General features: G+C 35.9%; 1 long non-coding RNA gene across 2 annotated transcripts; it reads right to left on the minus strand.

Moving 5' to 3' along the window:
* Positions 1–9,219: 9,219 nt before the first annotated feature.
* LOC132172478 (uncharacterized) lies at positions 9,220–11,202 on the minus strand. 2 transcript variants are annotated; one of them, XR_009439149.1, is made up of 4 exons: positions 10,776–11,202; positions 10,443–10,595; positions 9,948–10,084; positions 9,220–9,462 (listed from the first exon to the last, which is right to left on the minus strand). It is a non-coding gene; the product is annotated as an uncharacterized LOC132172478 (long non-coding RNA). The 2 variants fall into 2 exon arrangements; XR_009439148.1 differs by lacking the exon at positions 10,776–11,202 and having other exon boundaries at positions 10,443–10,759.
* Between the last annotated feature and the right edge of the window lie 2,498 nt (positions 11,203–13,700).

A 13,700-nucleotide genomic window follows, 5' to 3' on the forward strand; every position in this document is an offset into this window, starting at 1 on the left:
AAAATTAAACATTCAAGACCTATCTATGACATCAATATCCGCTAACCTATGACAATTTTTCAGTTGTAGTACCAGATCTGTTTGGAACAGACTTCACTCAATGCATAGGTAACAGACTTAACTCAATGCATAGGTAACTTATCTTCCTCGCTCTGAAAACAGATGACATCCACAACCCAAAGGTTTTGACAATCCTTATTCAAACAAAAATACAGACAACAAAAAACAGAGAAAACCCAACCCCAACAGAAAAACAGCCATAAAAACACAGATCTGCTCTTAAGAAGGCTAGAACTACTCCCTATCGACCCAAAACGGTCAAAAAACTACATCATTTTCCTCGTAGATCGCTCACAAGAGCAAATCTAAAGAGAAAACTATTATTCAAAACAAACAAAATAAGCAATACAGCCAGCAAATCAGCAGTGACCGGAGTAGAGGAGATGATGGGCACTGGCCAGTGTTGGCACGTGGTGGAGCGGATGGAGAAGGGAGGCACAGCACCTTGAAGGGTGGGCAGTAGTGGCCGGAGTTGCTGATTTCTAGCCCCAAAACACCTACAAATACAAAGAAAATTAGGAAAAAAATGCACAAAAGGGGAGGGGGGGATTAGGAGGGGGGAGAGGGGGAAGGGTGAGAGGAGGGAGCCTCCCTCGCTCCTCTCTTTTACGGCTAGGTTTTCTATCTGGGACAAAGTTTTCTTCCAAACTTTTTCATGCAACTTAATTGTGAGTGATGTCCAATTAATATATATATGATTGATTATGATGTTGATTTGAATTGTATTCAAGAAGGAATAATTCCTAGCAAATATTTTGAAAAATCCACTGAAAGACTAAACTCTGCTAGTGGAAGCCGTTTGCAAATCAAATACGAATTAAATAGTATACATGTTTGCCAAGGTGATGTCTGTTTTGATACCCCCTTATATATATATATATATGTGTGTGTGTGTGTGTGTGTGTGTGTGTGAGAAATGAGGCAAAAGAGACAGTCTCCCCTTTCAAGAGACCAACCGGATGTACCCTTAAACCATCCACTGCCTCCCCCTCTGCCGGAATCCACCCTAAGCCACCTTAAAACAAGCATTAAAGAGGCTAAAGAAATGAGCATTACGTCCAGTTCATCACATATCGGAACACGCAAAAAAAATGCCTCAAAGGCATTACGTCCAGTTCATCAAGCTGAACAACTCCACAAAGAGAACTCAAAAAACCAGAAAAAACATCTGCAGAAATACAAACCAGAATGTAGCAAGACACATCAAGCCAACAAATCCATAGGAAAAAAATTCAGAAGCACCCAAATTTATTAACCTTTTTTTTCTTCTATTTTTACAGTCTTTCGTGGTTCTATAGGCTAAATTTTTATCGTTCTCTCCATTAACTTTTACTTTTCATATAATTACTTGTTCTGTCCGTGAACTGTTTTCAGAAGCACCCAAAATTTACAAACAAAACAGATCACCAAAAACTTACAAACAAAATCAATCACCGAAAAAAAAAAAAAAAAACCCAACCACAAGCAATTTCCCCACCCACAAGTAATACTGAACTTGAAACACGCATTATTTCTATTACCCATTTTCCCAATCAAAGCAAAACCCATTTTTAAAAAGAGAAAGTAAAGGGATAAAAGGCACCAAACTTCAGAAAGAGGGTGGCTTTGGGTGGTGGCCCTTGGTGGTGGCTTTGGACAGAGGAGGTGGTGGGTTTTTAGGGTTTGGGGTTGACGAATGAGTGAAACGGCAAATCGGAGGTGCCTTTTTAATTATATGTTATTTTTTGTTTTATTCATTTATTTTTTTTGTTAGATGGGGTGCTTTCATGTTTATTATTGTTCAGAATATTATATTAGGGTTATTTATTTCCTTATGTATTCTACATCTACTAGGTTTACCTTTCTTTAGTCTATTAGGTTACTTGCTTATCACTCATAGCCTCTCTATAAATAGAGGTCCCTGTAGTCCTTCATATCAATTCATATCAATACAATGTAGTCCACTGTGTACTTCCGCACTCCCTATTATTCTTCTGTTCTTCTATATCTCCCCATTATTCTAACATGGTATCAGAGCTAGGTTTTCTGTGGCCTTCAATAAATGTCTTTTCTAGTGTTTTCTCTTTGACGAATTGCAGTCTCATTGCTCTAGATCAAGTGCCGCCAAAATTTCTGCTGCCCAAAGTCTCAAAATTGTGCCAGCTTATAGATCCAGAGTCGCTCAGTCTGTAGCCGCCAAGCTGCTTTTCGCTCAAAATCTCTTCCACGCCTTCATCGCGGCCTCATCTATGAAAATTTATCACAGATTCACGCTTGCATGGCACAGATCTACAGATATGTGGAAGATCCGCCGCCATCGGCCGCCTGACACTCCGCCATGCGCCTCCACGAGAAGGTTCTACAGCCGACGACAATTCAGATGCCGCCAAGTACAGATCCAAAGAGATCTGAAGTGTCCAAGCTTTCGCGCTCACACGTGCCACCAGAAATTGTCACCACCAACAGTTCAGACGCCACCAAATACAGATCCAAAGAGATCCGAAGGGTCCAAGCTTCCGCGCTCACACACGCCACCAGAAGGTTCTGTCCGTCAGTAAACGCGCCTCCACGCACGTCCCAAGAGCAGTCCACACGCCAGCAAAACTCGCCTCAGAATCTTTTCATTCCTTTACGTGCCAACACACATCGCCGATCACCTCGATAATAGCGCCAATCGATAGATCAGGGCCAGGCGAGTCTAGAGCCATCGAGAACAACCTCATTAGAACATTCACGTGCCCCCACGTCACTACAAGAAATTAGGTCTTTTGGGGCGACATTATTTGGATGCTAAAAGTCCTAAAGTGGACACCAATAGCGTCGACTTTTGGACGCTAATGGGTTGGACGCTAATCGTCCGACCCTAATAATCAACTTTGTGATTATCAGCGTCCACTTATAAGTGGACGCTAATGATTACTTTTAGCGTCGACAATGTGGACGCTAAAAGTCATGGATTTTTGTCGCTGAAGCTGGAGTCAACGGAAGGCAAAGTCGACGCTAGTGCTCCACTATCAGCATCCACTCAAAGTGGACGCTAATGGTGAACTATTAGTGTCCACATGGAGTGGACGCTAATAGGTAACCATTAGTGTCCAAAGGTCATAAAAAAAATTTTAAAAAAACAACCATCAGCGTCCAAAGTAGAGTGGACGCTGATGGTTAACTATTAGCGTCCATAAAATTAGCGTCCACTTTGTGGAAGCTAATGGTCATAAAAAAAAAATAAAATAAAATAAAAACAACCATCAGCGTCCAAAGTAGAATGGACGTTGATGGTTAACTATTAGCGTCCATTAAGGTGGACGCTAATGATCCAAAAAAAATTAAAAAAATAACTATCAGCGTCCAAACTAAAGTGGACGCTGATGGTTGTACTATTAGCGTCCACTAAAGTGGAGGTTAATGGGTCTGACATTCTAAAAAAATAAAACATTATTAGGGTCAATTCGACCCTAATAATGTTTTATTATTATTTAAAAAAAAAAAAACAATTTTAAAAGATGAGGTCATATTCAAAAGATATATAAATGATCCTAATGAAAAAAAAAACAATAAAAAAGTCATGACAAAAGAATACCAAAAAGGCAACCAAAAGTTTCTAGCCATGCATATTGCTTATCAAATTGAAAAATCTAAAGTGAAATGATTACAAATACAAAAATTCAGCCTGCCGATAAGAGAAATATGAACATTACAATTCACAATGTCCAAAAGAACATGCTCAAAACACCAACTAATTAGCGTCCCAGGAAAAAAGGCTCAATGATCAATACATAGATCCATATAAATCACACAAAATGTCCATGTTGAGAAGGAACAGAAACTTAAATCATGAAAAGTATGAATAACCAAGATTGATAAATTAGGAAATCTTATTGATGAATTATCATCATTCAGGGACAACATCAGTTGTCTCTTAAATTGTTCCAACTGTCAATTCAAAAAAATATAGCAGCACTTGTATCACATGAGCTTACAGCATCCACGATTTGATAGCGGTAGAAAAATCAAATAAACCAAATAGACAGTAACAAAAGAAATAAACTCTGAACAAGAGAACAAGGAACAAGAAGGCAGATACGTAGACCTAAAACAGCTGAACCCCTAAGCTGAAAATAGGTCAGTAAGTTTATCTCTCATCTCTCATGCAGTAGTCTAGCAAAGAGTTCCATCAGTACAAATAGAAGCATGATAAGATTAGATGGGAGCACTACAAAAAACAGGTAATTTTCTGACGTGGCAAATAGTGTCTGTTTTTTGCCACGTCAGTAAATGCTGACGTGTCAAACCGACACGTCAGGAAAATTATTTTCTGACTTGTCAACCGTAACCCGTCAGGAACTACTGACGTGTCAATTTTTGACACGTCAGTAAAAATTTAGCCAAATTTAATTTTTAAACAATTTATTTAATTAAAATTAAAATGTATTAATTTCTGACGTGTCAAAGTTTAACACGTCAGAAATTTCTGACGTGTCATTATGACACGTCAGCAATTTCTGACATGTCTTTTTGACACGTGAGAAATTTCTGACGTGTCAAAATTTGAAGCGTCAGAATTTTTCTGACGTGTCAAAATGGAACACGTCAGAAAAAATTCTAACGTGTCAAATTGTGGCACGTCAGAATATTTTCTGACGTGTCACATGTTAACACGTCAGAAATTTCTGACGTGTTGAAACTTGACACGTCAGAAATTTTCCATTTTTGACACTTATAATGTTCACGCGTGAAACACGTCAAAAAGGCCCCGTCAGTGACGTTTTCTGACGTGTCAAACTACCTGACACGTCAGAAAATGTGCGTCAAAAAAAATACTGTTTTTTGTAGCGGGATTAAATAAAGATATAGATATAAATAGAAAAATTAATGAAAACGTGAAAATTCTATACATATTATTCACGCCAAGGTGTTATTAACATCACAGACAATAAATTAAGTTCAACTTCTTGAACTAAATGAAGACAATCTAAAATACAGGAGAAGCCAACTATACTGATGCCAAACTTACCATCATACAAATAGTTCTTTGTGACAATTATTTTTATGAGATTATTCAAGGTAACCAGCTCAAAAAAAAGATCATGACAAATAGATTATTCTATATTCAAAGTACTTTTGATATCTCACATTTGCTGGATATTTCAAAGGAAGTGACATTTCTATCTATTTTACATCTATGACGTTTGTCATTACAATGTGGTCATTAAGCTTATTTCCTAGAAAGCAATTTTGTGGTAGTTTCAGTACTAAACCTTGGATTAAAACCTAGGATCTGATTTGCACTAATGAGTAATGACTGTTGTTTTAGTTAATTAAGTGAATGTTAGGTGTCAAATAATTTGTTCACCATTTGGTGGGAAGGTACATTGGAAGGAGAGAGACCAGGAGGAAAGAGAACCTACTTTCCCTCCATGTGATCAACTGCATAAGGAGAAAGGAGAGAAAGAAAACCAAATGGTGAGCTTAGGTTGGGAGAAAAAAGAAATCACTGCTCTTTCACTAGGTGCAGCCAAATTTTAATTCTCCTTTCTACCCGGCCACCCTCCAGACAAAAAAAAAAAAAAAAAAAAATAGTGGGCTGGTAGGAAATGGACAGCCATGGTTTATTTCCTAATAGCATACATACATTTAAGGTTTACAATTCAACTCCAAATACAACATGACCCAAAAATATGGAATTATCCTCCCTTACAATCCAAATTTTCTGCGCAATATAAGTCCAGAATGACTAATAACAAAAAGGATATTCAATCAAGAGCTACTTCACCCTCTCCACTGAAGATATAGTTTAAGCAAGTCATGATGAGCCAACATATACTGATTTTAACTCATCTTGGGTTACCCAACACAACCAGAAAGATATTTTAGAGCTGCAGACTTCTTCAATAAGGTTTCTGACTTAATGCCAACTTTTTTTTTTTTTTTTGGTCAAGGAACTATTAACTTATACAATTTTGCAAAAAAAACGATTTACAACATGCAGCAGATCCTAACCATTTGTATAATTTTTTATGTTAACTATGACCAGACAAATTAGAAATATTGCTACTTTTGCATCAATTGAGACAAAGTTACCATTCTATTCTGACGACTTTCTTTCCCAACAAAGTCCATCTACTAGTTTTTTTAATCAATCATGGAAAAAAAGAAAAGGCAGCAAAAACTACATGTGTCCGCTCTTTCTAGAGTAATTGTTTTGTTTTTCAATCAAAAAAGATGAGTTGCACAATAAATGGAACAGAAATTAAAATAAGTGTGATTAGAAAACTTTATTCACCTCTAGCATCACATGAGGGGTGTCCAATACAAGCGTGCTATATATGCATATGCATGTATATAGACATAGAGTATAAATCATCAAAAAAACTGAAATTACCTGAGATAACAACTAAGAAAACATTGTTTTGTTGGGTTTGAAATAGTCCTTTCTGAGAACTAACCTTAAGTGGACTAGAAGGACACATTTTCAGGGTAAAAGGCTGAGAAAGCTTGTATGGTACTACCACCGAAGGAACTTTAACTTTGCAACTTGCTTGCTCTTGAAAGCTACTTATAGATCCTCTAAGACTAGCAACTTGTGATCAAGCAAGCAAGTTAAGGAACAAAGAATATTCACAACACAGAGTTATAATCCAAAGACCAACGAAATGCAATGAATTTAAATTGATAGAATTAATATCAGATTAACAGAATGGGTATCAAAGTAAATGCCTATTTTCAGAGACCTCTTTAGTTGTTTGCATCAACAGGTTTGCTAAACAACCACCAACAAGTACCAGTACATACTCAAACAACTCTTACATTAACAGGGTGACATGTAAGTGTGAATCATAGAATAGCATTGATGCAATACATAATTGTCCTGAAAATAGAGGACGAGCAGTAATGGGTGATTTATTTTCGATGTAGCAATTTAGTTGACAAACCCGAATCCCACAATTACATGCTTATGCACTAGCATTTATCAACATAAATTGAAGCTATTTCATACAGTGCCTGTAGATATGATGTGTTATTTTTGGTGTGTGAATGGGGTCATGAATGGTAGGGTTATTTGGAAAGTCCCTATTGTACAAGTTGTATAAGGTCATCGACTAAGAAAACAATTAATTTTCCAAATTGGACAGTATTTCAAACCCAACAAAATTATGTATGTTAACTGCAAACTGAAATTACCTGAGATATATTTGTGCCCTGTGTCTCAATAGAATCTGATGAAAAATCAACCTGCAATATTCAATACTTCCCAATAAGGATCACTTAAAACCTTAAGGTAAACAATACCCTTTCCAACGTTTCAACTTATTAGAAAAAAAAAAAAAAAAAAAAAGGACAAGTATACCAGATCTTTTGAACAAAGGCTTGAAAGGAGTTGAAGAAAAATATATAAATGATCAATGTGACCCTGCAATTGGACACTATCAGAAAAATCCAAAAATAATGTTCATAACAGCCAAAATTAGCCATCTTAGCTCTTGAGAACAACAGGATGAAAGTAAAAACCATACTACACATGCTACAAACAATATATATTATTCACACTAATTATTTACCCAAGCAAGCATAGAGGGATACTACCCAAAACCAAGATGCATAAAATAACAGATTGCTTTCACATAAGATGCAATAATACTTTGAAATGATAAAAGATTTATATTTCTCTAAGTCCCAAATTCTGTATATACTTCTGTCCCACCATGAGACAATAGGATGGTAGATTGGTAAGAAATGTAATAGTGATCGGCTGTAAAGCAGGATCACTACAGTCAACAACCACAGGAAAACATTTTCTAGGGAATATTTGAACTTAAGACCTTGAGCAACCCCACCCTAATTTTTCTAGCACCTGAATAAAGACAGCAGTGCTCATTACATATCTATACTAATCATACTCATTTCGATATAATAAATCTTTAAACAGAATCTTCTTATTATTTTCCTATATTCTTAAACAGGAAAAGAAAGAAGAAAGAAGAAAGGCAACCTGATATTTTCCTATATTCTCTCTCTCCCCCCTCTTTGTGCTAGATTCCCTACTGAATTAGGTGGCCCCACCATGATGAATAATGGGTATTGTTTATTATGAGCGGTGCTTGTTTGGCCGATTTGCTTTAGTGTTGACACAATTGTTTGCAATTTTATGATTATCTTCTTTGTTACTGAAAAAACAATTCCACATTATCATTTTTACCCTGTTTGCTGGAAAGTTTATTTTGGGGTTAATCTGTTTAAATTATATATGACAAACTTCTGAGGGACTCCTAGGCAAACCCTAGATAACAATTTTCATTGTTCCTATCAGCTCCATAATTGTTCACTCCATAAAGCAAAGGTTTAACTAGTTTTAATCTCCCAATTACAACACTATTGTTCTTTGAAAAGATTATGATCCAATGTAGGCTTTGCACTAACTACACTGTTGTTAAGACTTCAATGTCTGATTTCTCATAATTGTTTTCCACTTTGGGTTGTGTAGATGGTGTATTTGGAGCAATGATGAAGGTAATATCTTGCCCAATTCCTTTATTTCCCTGCTTGTTCTAATTTTTGTTTCATTTATTTTCTTGAGAACACCAGACCTTTGATATTTCCATTTCCATATAGGTCAATTTGGTTAACGATGGACCGGTCACGATGCAGCTCGACTCACATGCCCCAAAGTGAGCTTAGTAGCTGCTTAAAGATGTTTTTCGCATTATATCGTTTCCATTTTTGCACTTGTTTAAGTAAAAGAATGTTAAAACAATTTCAGGAATTCAAATGGAGCAGTGGAGGAATCATAAAGGTTGCATGTGCTTGGATCAACTGTAATTGGGCTATGGACCTATGTTTCTTACTTCTATGCTGCAGAATTTGGAATGTAGCTTTACAGGATACAGGACACGATTATCCCTTGTTGGGATCTTTCTTTGCTTCTTGCTTTCTTTGTTAATGACTCGTTTTTAATTTAGTTAATGAGTAATGAAGTATGTGAATGTGAGTGATAAGAGGTGATATTTGTTGTCCTTAAATTTCATAAGGTAACAATCTGATTTTCATCAATCCAATTATCAAAGTAAATTTTTGGACGGCAGGATTGACAACAGAGTCCTTTCAAAATAAAGAGAAGATGGTCATCGGGAGCCTTTGATACTTAAATGAGTAGGGTATTTTACAGAGAAATCGGAATGGTGTGATACATCGAAGCCAAACAGATATACAACTAAATTAAGCATACATTGAATTACAGGGACAAAAACTTGGGTCAGCAGGTAAGTATGACGGGCCAAAAATATATAGAGGGGTCAGCAGGTAAGTTACATGCAGCATACCATCCTTCACAGCAAATCAATGACTCCATGCTCCTATGACTTTGTAGAGAGTATTGTTGCTGCTGTAAACAGTGCTTCCTTTCCAAATGACAAAACCCCCATGTGCCTACACCATGACAATTAACATTAATTAGTAATAAAGAGCATGGTAATGAAAAAGTCACCCATTTATCGATTAATTAGACTAAATATGAGTAAGAAACACAAATTATTTCATACAAGGCATATGTAAATTTTTGTGGCTTCTTGTTCATGGAAGGACAGTGACTGCTAATATTTTGAATTCTCTAGAAATTACCATGTAATATTAATGTTTGAGATATAAATCTCAGCTCAGTATCAACACTACTGGTCCTATCTGATCAGTTTAAGAATTAGTATAGGCATGATTCAAAATGAACTATGATGACTTCCATGTTGTATTAGAACTAATGTTGCGACTATAACGTTATCCGAGGAAATAATATTTCCTTTATGGAAGCATGTCGTGTCAATAGATTTTGACAGTTTCTTACAGATACCATGACAGAAAACTCATGCAAAGAAAATTAGCAAAAGCATGTTAAACTGCGGAATGTTGATGAGCCTTACTCATCTGCTCTTCTCATACTATGGAAAGCAGAGATCATATTCTTGCATACTTCCACAAGAGAGTTGCCGCTCACATCTTCCTTGCAATCTGAGATACCTAGAGCAGGACATTGTTCGGTCGATAGAAACAAATGAGCCTGAAAGAGAGTCATGCAAGTAAATTAAAATAAAAAATACAAAAATTGTATAGGTGACTAAAAAGTGAACAAAAAACTGACCAACATTTCTAAATGGTAAAAATTGTCACGCAAGGCATTAACTATCAACAAGGTGAGGCTAAGTATCAAAGGAAAAGACATAAAACCTAGTTATATATTAATAAATGAGAATATAATAATGTGCACAGAACGAATCATGTAGTAAAACGTTATACATCACAGTCAAAAACATGTAGCTTAGGGCATCAAGGAATGGCGAAAAGAACAAAGCAACTAATAGCACCACTCTGGATTAAACATTATATATAAATGTTGTTTGACAAAAGATGAAAATCACCTTAAAACCATGTGCTAAAAGCAACTGAATTACTTCTATACCAATTTTTTTTATGATGCCTTTTGTGCTAGTACTACTGGAAAAGCACTTCAAAGCTCCACTAAATGTTGCATCATCTGAAGAACCATTCGATCTCCGTGTGCAAATAGAAGGCTGTGCAGAATGAGATATAATTAACTTTAACTTTACTACGATATTAGTATAGTGGGAAATACAGGCTGTACTACATGACTAAGTCAAAAAGACTTACAGGACAATATAATGGAAAACACCAGACATAAATCTTTAGGGTCAATTTAAATGGAAATACCAAAAATCTGGCAACTTAGTTACCTTAGCTGTGTATTTCCAGAAATACTGCAAAATTATTTCCAGTTTCCATTTAGGTTCATTGAATACCTGCAAACCATCCTCATTATTGACCAACCAAAATAAAAAATCTTGGCCTCCTTAATAAAATAGGTACTCTGAAATTATAGCCTACCAAAACACAAGGAACTATGATCACCAGAAACTAGGGAAACATGGACCTTTACAAACTAAAAGCAAATACTAATACGCAATCAATGCATAGGAAAACTTATACAATCAGAACAAATTCTGCCAACTTAGGATTTAAATAATCAGCTGAAATTATAGTTGCTTAACTGCCTAGACTAGTGTAAAAGTCATCAAATACTGTAAATAATTTATCCCCATTGTCAATATGTAACAAGAGATATTGGTTTTGTTAGTATGTGGTCAGAGGTGCTAGCTGACACCTATGACATTCATTTGAATGGGCCTAGCTTTAGTTGGGATTTTGCTTTCAGAAAAATCTTTAACATAAGGCAAAGAAACAATTTGCTTTTTCCTATGCCAAAAAGCATTAGGAAGTTCAGAGCAAACATAATCAACAATCAAGGTATTGAAAGCAGAAATTTTTGATTGCAAAAGCTCGTCAGAGAGATGTTCAGCAATCTTCTTGTACCTTAATTCCTGTTTGAGAAAATTGATTTGTTTATGTTTGGCAGAGACCAAATTTGAACAACTATCATCAATATCAGATTTGGGAGCAAAATGAAATTTGACTTTAAATCCCATTTTATCAGTTGAGACGCCAGTATCATCTATCATTATGGGATAGAGCATGGCAATAAAAGGCAGACCAAGAATTACTTTATCAGTCATATTCTTGACAAGAACAGCAGGGATATGGAAGCAAACATTATCTTTGACAAACATGAATGTTATTCAATTCATATTTGATGTTCAATTTTTCTCCACTGGCTGAATGCAACCATTCTGTGGATTTTTCAAAATATTTGCTGGGAATCAATCCTTCTTGGATACAATTCAAATCAGCACCAGAATCAATTAAAGCAACAACATCAAGAGTAAAATCAGGGGAAACAATGATATGCACTTTGGAATACCATTTGGGAGGAACAACTTTGTTGATTAAATTGATGAAATGAGCATTATCAGGGACATGAATAAGCTTATTCCTTTTTAAATCAACCATATCTTTCCTGATGTTACGAATCTCGTATTTTAAATCTGAGACTGTAACTACTTTGGGTTTTTGTTTAGGAATTCTTTCCAAAGTATCTTCAGGAGATGTTTTAGCATTGTTTTGTTCTCCAGATTTTGTCTAAACAAAACAGTTACTAATACATTCATGGTCAATTTCATCAGGAGGAGCAGGTTTTGAATAAAAATTCTTTGTAAGATTGAAGGGTTTAGATCCGTCATAGATCCTTTGGAGTTTTGGCTCCATTTCAATCTTGCCAAAGTTTTGTTCAAGAATTCTGATGTCAGAATCAGTGGATTCTTGAGAAAAAGTTTCAAAATCAGAAGAGGAAACTTTTTTGATAACAAAATTTTGTCCAGAAGAACTGGCACGAGCAGTAGTCAATTCAGAAAGCAATTTGTTGACTTTCTCAAGGTTCATCTGAGAAGTCGTTTTTAAACCAGAAGGTTTTGACAAATCAGGGAGAGAAATCAAGGGTTTTTCAATCTTTGGAGGAGCAAAAGAAACTTTTGAATCAGAAGAGAGAGAGGGAAGTTTCTCTTCGATACGATCCAATTGTTGTCCTAAAATATGCACAGATTGGGCACAAAAATTGTTTTGTTCGATAATTTTCCTATCGTTAGTGACAGGATCCTTATCATGAGATTTGAAAGGAGAACATTTGACAACAATTTTGTTGACATCAAGAAGAGTGTTTTCCAGAGGAGAATGTGTAGATTTGATGACAAATTTATCCTCTTTGGTAAAATTCTTTTTGACAACATTTAAAACATTATTGACAGGGAAATGTTTTTGAAGATAATCAAAAAACAGAATGTGTTTTTGGGACTCAATCATAATCTTAGTCCATTTGACCTTGATGAGATCTTGTTCCTTGGAAGAATATTTGGCACGGAAAGCATGCCGAAGAGCACGATTTTCTTTTGAAAGGAAATCTTTTGACAAAGCAAGCCAATCAATGACAGAAAAGAAATCTTTGATTGGGGAAGTAGAGGTGATGACATTACACTGGTGATGAGCAGTGGGAAGAGGAGCATCAAAATCAGAAGCAGAAGGAGAAGTAGATCTACCTTCGTCATCCGCTAGGGGATGATTTATAGTAGAGTAAAAAGCAGAAGAAACTTGGGAATCGGTAGAAATTCCTTTGAGTTTCAAATTAGGGTTAACTGGACAAAGAGGAGGAGAGACGTTAAGTGACTCGTCCACTTCTTTATCGCGACGACGAAATCCTTCTAAGTTTGTTGAACCAGCAAAAGAATTCCTTCGTTCGTTAACCAACAGAGGCCTTTCGTACAGGGGTCTTTCGATCCTGCTAGAAAGTCCTAAATCAGAAAAATTGATTTTGACAGATCCATCCATGTATTGCTGGATGTAATCAAGATTAGAGGCATCGTTAACTACTCGAGAAGGTTTTGCAACACCTTCCAAAAGCCACTCGTTGGGGAGGTCAATCTCATCCCAGCGAATCATTTTTGGAGTTTTGATTTTTGCATTTTAAGTAGAACTTTGAATAAACAAAGTTGACTCACCTGGATTCTTGATGACAGCTTGTGGATCTAGATTTGTCTTCATAAATTTATAGTAAACACGATAGATGATAGCAAGAGGTTTGCTACCTTCTTCCATGTTATAACCAGAAGACAGAATATTAAGCGTCAAAGCTTTCAAAATATGCAAATCAGACAAAGCAAGAGAAATGTTGGGAAAGACATCAAAATGGACAGGACCAACAAATAAGGAAGATT

The sequence above is a fragment of the Corylus avellana genome, chromosome ca2 (assembly GCF_901000735.1).
Source record: "Corylus avellana chromosome ca2, CavTom2PMs-1.0".
NCBI lineage: Eukaryota > Viridiplantae > Streptophyta > Magnoliopsida > Fagales > Betulaceae > Corylus > Corylus avellana.